Source organism: Triticum dicoccoides, chromosome 3A, assembly GCF_002162155.2.
Source record: "Triticum dicoccoides isolate Atlit2015 ecotype Zavitan chromosome 3A, WEW_v2.0, whole genome shotgun sequence".
Lineage (NCBI taxonomy): Eukaryota > Viridiplantae > Streptophyta > Magnoliopsida > Poales > Poaceae > Triticum > Triticum dicoccoides.
In genome coordinates this window covers 677,343,659-677,349,658 of record NC_041384.1, presented here as the reverse complement: position 1 = coordinate 677,349,658, position 6,000 = coordinate 677,343,659, and the positions used below count along the sequence as shown (strand labels likewise).

The 6,000-nt window shown below is 51.1% G+C and overlaps 1 protein-coding gene across 1 annotated transcript in view; it reads left to right on the top strand.

The window, feature by feature from the left end:
* Window positions 1-6,000, top strand: part of LOC119270130 (MADS-box transcription factor 51-like) — a 31,408-nt gene that overhangs the window by 2,914 nt on the left and 22,494 nt on the right. The window lies entirely within an intron of this gene.

Sequence of the window (6,000 nt, the reverse complement as noted above, 5' to 3'; positions counted from 1 at the left end):
ATCCCGTGCCACCTAGCCCAGTCGGTACGCCTCTCATCAGAAACCTCAGCAGGCCCGTTCCCACGAGCACCATCCCTCCAGCTATAAGTAACCCGGGATCTATCCCACCGGGCTCCACCACTAAGGGCTAATTTGGTAGCCTGGGATCCGGGGGGATCCCCACTTATTCCCTGGCCCGAGAAACCACGGGTCGGAGCAGCCCTGAAAAAATCCATCATGCCATTTGGGCACCCATGTGGGGGAGGGACCCTGACCCTTTCGACGTACTTTCCCCGGGAGAGAGTTCCAGACCTTTGTACATTGGATAGGAAAACCCTCGCTCAGTTGCTCTTGCGATCGAAAGGCAACGGCGCATCGGCGGCGCCTCTCGAGTTTCTCTCTCTAACGACCAGACCAACATGCCCCACTTCCCTCCGCATCGGCCCCTAATCTCTACACTTGCATGCTCCTCTACTCTCCGGCGATGGTGGCACTTTCGACTCCGGCTTGGCGTTAGTGTTTCTCCTTCTCACAAGATAAACTACATTCAAATCTTTGTCCCGTCCGGCAACGACAATGACTGGCGTTCGTGTTCCTCTTCCTTCGACCAAGGTAAGCCCCCTCCTCCTCCTCCTCCTCCTCCTCTTTCCCTCCCCCTGCCCCTCTCCCATTTTTTGGTGTCCAAACTACAATGGGGAATTTACCTGTGGTGGTATGGGGATTCCAATTGAGCAGGGAAATCCTCCCTTTGGGGTTTCCTGCCCATGGTTTATCATAACCAAATGAGCCCTAAGGGTACGATCCCATCAGGCTCCACTCCTTAGGGCACGGTCCCTCCGTCCACCACTCCTTTGGGGTCTGGACCTCCCGGCTTCATAGCCTTGGGCACCGGCACCCTATACTTGACAGCGGTACCGGACCCTTGGGCTTCATGGCACCATCCGCACTAGTGTTTACGGAAACCGCACTCCACCTCCTCCATGTCTCTAGTTGGGGAAGACCCAACTACGAGGACCATGGAGGCCATCAGGAAAGCTACTATAGCCGCTCACTTGCAACTACAAAAAATTCGAGGCCACTGCGTGGCAGGCCCAAATGATGGAAACCATGATGAAGGAACATCCTCGACGAGCGTGACACCAGTCCCTCGCCATGATGGCCGGCATCGCAGCGTGCGGACACAAGATGGACAACGACGGTGAGCCCGAGGTCATCCAGACTCCAGCTTGCAACTTACTAGCAACACCACCCCTTGCAGATTGACTGCGGGTCACGCCGGGTCTGTCGGGTGCGGACATCATCGTTCCTCTCCAAACCCTGCTGCACATCACCGTTGACCTCCTAGAGAACATAAGCAGATCGAGGCTTCGCCTCAGCAACACGGATAATGTACTTTCACTGCAGGTCACCCCTCGGAAGCTTAGAGCATCTCCAGCCGTTCGCCCCCCCCAGGATGCATAAAAATCGCCCCCTGGGGGCGAGCCGGCGATACAATCGGCGCTGGGGGCGGTTTCGCGCCCAGTCGTCGCCCCAGCTCGCCCCCAGGCGCCGATATTGGCCCACTTTTCAGCCCCATTTCGGCGAATAGAGGGCCCATATGGGCGACAATAGGCCCATATTCAGCGTGGTTCGCCGTTGTTCGGCGTTCAATTATGCACATAATTTTTTTATCACATATTTCATCACAGAAATATCAAATACTTCAACAAAATAGTACAACAACAAATAGTTCAATACAACTTATATATTTCAACAAATAAAAACTCATATTTCATCACATGTCGCGCTCGGCGTCGCCCTTGAGCCTGCATAGATGCTCTATCAGATCTTGCTGCAGTTGATGATGCACCTATGGGTCTTGAATCTCCTGACGCATACTGAGATAGGCAGTCCAGGTTGCCGGTAGCTAGTGATCAACTTCGGCTAGAGGACCCTTCCTGTAGTATGGTTTAGTGTCAAACACTGGGTCTTCTTGCTCGCTCTCGATGATCATGTTGTGCAAGATGACACAGCAAGTCATAATCTCCCACATTTGATCTTTCGACCAGGTCTGAGCGGGGTATCGGACAACAGCAAATCGAGATTGGAGCACACCAAATGCCCGCTCGACATCCTTCCTGCAAGCCTCCTGAACCTTCGCAAACCAGGCGTTCTTGCCTCCTGGCACAGGGTTTGAGATCGTCTTCACAAATGTCGACCATCTCGGATAGATGCCATCAGCTAGATAGTACCCCTTGTTGTAGTGCCGCCCATTGATCTCGAAGTTCACCGGAGGAGAATGACCTTCAACAAGCTTGGCAAAGACAGGGAGAGCACTGCAGCATGTTGATGTCATTGTGAGTTCCTGGGATACCAAAGAAGGAGTGCCAAATCCAGAGGTCCTGTGTGGCCACCGCCTCAAGTACCACACTGCAACCGCCTTTGGCGCCTTTGTACATCCCCTGCCAAGCAAATGGGCAATTCTTCCATTTCCAATGCATGCAGTCGATGCTTCCAAGCATCCCAGGAAATCCTCTTGCTGCATTTTGTGCTAGGATCCGAGCAGTGTCTTCCGCATTGGGTGTTCTCAAGTATTACGGTCCAAACACGGCCACCACTACCCGACAGAACTTGTAGAAACACTCTATGCTGGTGGACTCGGCCATGCGCCCATAGTCGTCGAGTGAATCACCGGGAGCTCCGTATGCAAGCATCCTCATCGCTGTCGTGCACTTCTGGATGGAGGTGAATCCAAGGGCGCCGGTGCAATCCATCTTGCACTTGAAGTAGTTGTCGAACTCCTGGATAGAATTCACAATCCTGAGAAAGAGCTTTCGGCTCATTCGATAACGGCGCCGAAATGTTTTCTCGCCGTGAAGTGGAGCATCGGCGAAGTAGTCGGAGTAGAGCATGCATTAGCCTTCGAGATAATGCCGGTTCTTTGCTTTCACCCGCCCCGACACCGAGCCACCTCGCCGCGGCTTTTCATTGCTCGCCAGCAGCTGGGCGAGGGCGGCGAGCACCATGAGATGCTCTTCTTCCTGGACGTCGGCCTCGGCTTCCTCCTCCAGCAACGCGGCGAGCGCTTCCTCGTCATCCGAGTCCATCGCCGAGGCAGGAAAATCGCCGAACACCTTGTGCCTGGTGGGCGTGTACCCCCCGCTAAACTGCCCCTCCGCGGCCGGAAACGGCGGCCGAAAATGCCCAGCTGCTGTTGGAGGGGCTGCCGCGGCGAAGCTCTGCTATTTTTCCAGCGTGGAATGGCTATCTAGTGGTGAAAGGCGGCGGGCGGCGCCGGGATATAGCTACTAGCGGCCGAGAGCGCGGGGGTGGGAGGCGAGTCGGGGAAGAAAACCTTGACTTTTCCCCTGACGGCGTGGGCCAGCCGCGCTTTTCCCTTGCGCCGGAGCCCCCAACTGCCCCCCAATGCGCCGGGTTCGTCCTGTGACCGCTGGGCGGAAAAAAGGGCCGAACCGGCGTTTTTCGGCGTCCTGTGGGTGCGATTGGGGCGTTTTTTTGGCGCCGGCGCGGAAAAAGTGGCCTTAGGGGCCTGTTGGGGGCACAGCTGGAGATGCTCTTAGTCACCATGGCTCTCAGCTTGGTAACCTGCGTAAGCCAATATCGGCCATTACCGACCAAAATCCACTACCCCCACCCCGGCCTCCCCTGTGCATGGATGTCTCGGACATCAACCCGAGCTCCGTGATCACACACGGGCCTGGGAAAGGAGAGATATGGCTAGAACTATGAACTAGTAGCAGTGATATCAACTCCCCTCACCATAGCCATCGCCCCACCATGCTTGCCTATGAAGTAATTAAGCATCCCTTCCCAAAGTCGTTCATCATGCGCGTCGACAAATACTCCGGGGACTAAAGCTGGATCATTGCCTTAGTGGTTACCTGACGATGGTGGACATGGCAAGAGGTGATATTTGCAACCCCTCGGATACATGCCTCTCTGTCTGGCGGGGTCAGTGAGGACATGGCTCATCAGGCATCTCCCAAACACAAGTTGCCAGCAGTCGCACTTCGAGCATGCCTTCATCAACAACTTTGAAGGGACATATCATCGGTAGTGCGTACAACCTCCATAACTGCATCCAAGGTGACAAAAGAGTTCGTCCATGATTTCATCGCTTGTCAGCTCAAGAAATGTAACTCGTTATCCAACATTTCAGAGAAGCCAACTATCCAAATGTTTATCAATGGTGCAGGACCCATTCTCACGTTACAAACTTGACAAAAAGCAAGCATATGTAAGGCTCACCACCATGGGGTGACTCATGAAGGTTGCAGATGACTAAGCAACTGATGATGAGACGGTTCGCGTAGGCCGTCGTCAGATGGCAGCTCCAGATAGCCACAAGTCACCTAATGCAAAAGCCAGAAGAAACAGGAACCACATCCGAAACAAAGGCCGCAAGACGAGGGAGACCGAGCCGACCTCGTAGTAGCCACCAACGAAGCCGGATCCAACGGCTTCAAGAGGCAGAAGTGGGATAAGAAAACTAAGCAGGCGGGACACACTTTTGAGGAGATCGTGAGCGATGCCTTACCTCTTATCTCTAAAAGGAACTATTATTATTTAAAGAACTAAAAGAATTAATGGTTCTAAAGGAGGAATAGATAAGGCTTCATGTACAATCAAGCATACATGTATTCAAGCATGACCACTTGTTCGAACAACGTGCTAGACTATTTTTCTGGATACAATATCTCCAACCATCCCATCAATATATCACAATTATGTTACATCAACTGAGTTATCCTTATTCATTCCTCACGTCATAATATCATTAAAGTGTCTTTTAGTTTAGTTATGGTTCTAATTTAACAAATATAAGAACCACACGGAAGTCATTTCATATATAACATGGAAATACGAGTGAACCATGTATGTCCTCCATGTAGATGTTATGAGTACTGACAACAATTGCAAACAAAATGTCAGTGGAATGCACAAATGTTCTAACATCGGAATTTTTCAAGTCAACACCCATTGTTGTTTGTGTCAACATATCATCATACGGACAACTAGCACATCCCTCAATGTGCAACATCATTATCAAACGTTAATCAAGCGGTTCATGCAATTAACTAGGCCATGCTTGTGTCTTACTCATATCAAAATAAAACGAAGCATGGTATCATTCATGTTGTTGTTGTGGAAACATCAAAAGATTAGGGGGTATCTGAGTAACATGATCGCAACAGAGATTTGCATCAACAAATTGAATAGGTCCAATCCCCTCAACCTAGCATAGTCTAGTACTATGTTACAAAGGTGTCAAGGGAGGCTTGGTCGTAGATTGGAGTCGTTCGAGATTCCTTGGCACCCTCTCCAAACTCATATGTCTTGATGTTGCTCCAAGTTATATGAGACTCCTTGGATTTGACACTAGGCTCCCGGCGAGTCATGGAACTCTGATGCGTTCCGCTTGATCCTATTCAAGTGAGAGTGAAGTGGGTACATCCTATGGGGTGCTTATATGTGCTAGGGGTTCTTTGACAAATGACCAAGGCTACCCTTGAGACAATGGAAGGGGGGTTAGTGGAGGTAATGTTTGCTCAATGGTGGAGAAGGGGAGAGGATCAGTTCATACCCCATGTGTAACACCTTGACCACAACCACTGGTTCTCGGTCATTATGCCTAGCGGGGTCTAGACCGGCGCCACATACCAACACTACTCTTTCTTGCGCACTTTTCCTCACTCATGTGCGCCTAAGATTAACTTCCTAGTCGTTCACCCATCCTCAAATTGCTCCAAGCCAAGCTCGCTTAACTTTGAGGTTCCTTGTGAATGGGCTCCCAGGAAACAAGGAATTCCTTGTTGATATGAGTATCGTTCCTATTAACCTAGGGTGTCACACCATGGCGGGTCATTCCCTCTCACTCCTCCATCGTGGGGGGATTCTCTTCTCGGGCTCCCTTCTTGATGTGTGCCTGTTTACTCTTAACCGCTCCTTTGAATTGGTCTTCTTATCTTTTTCACTCCGTTGACTTATTGACCATGTTAGGTTTATTTCAATTTTATTGTC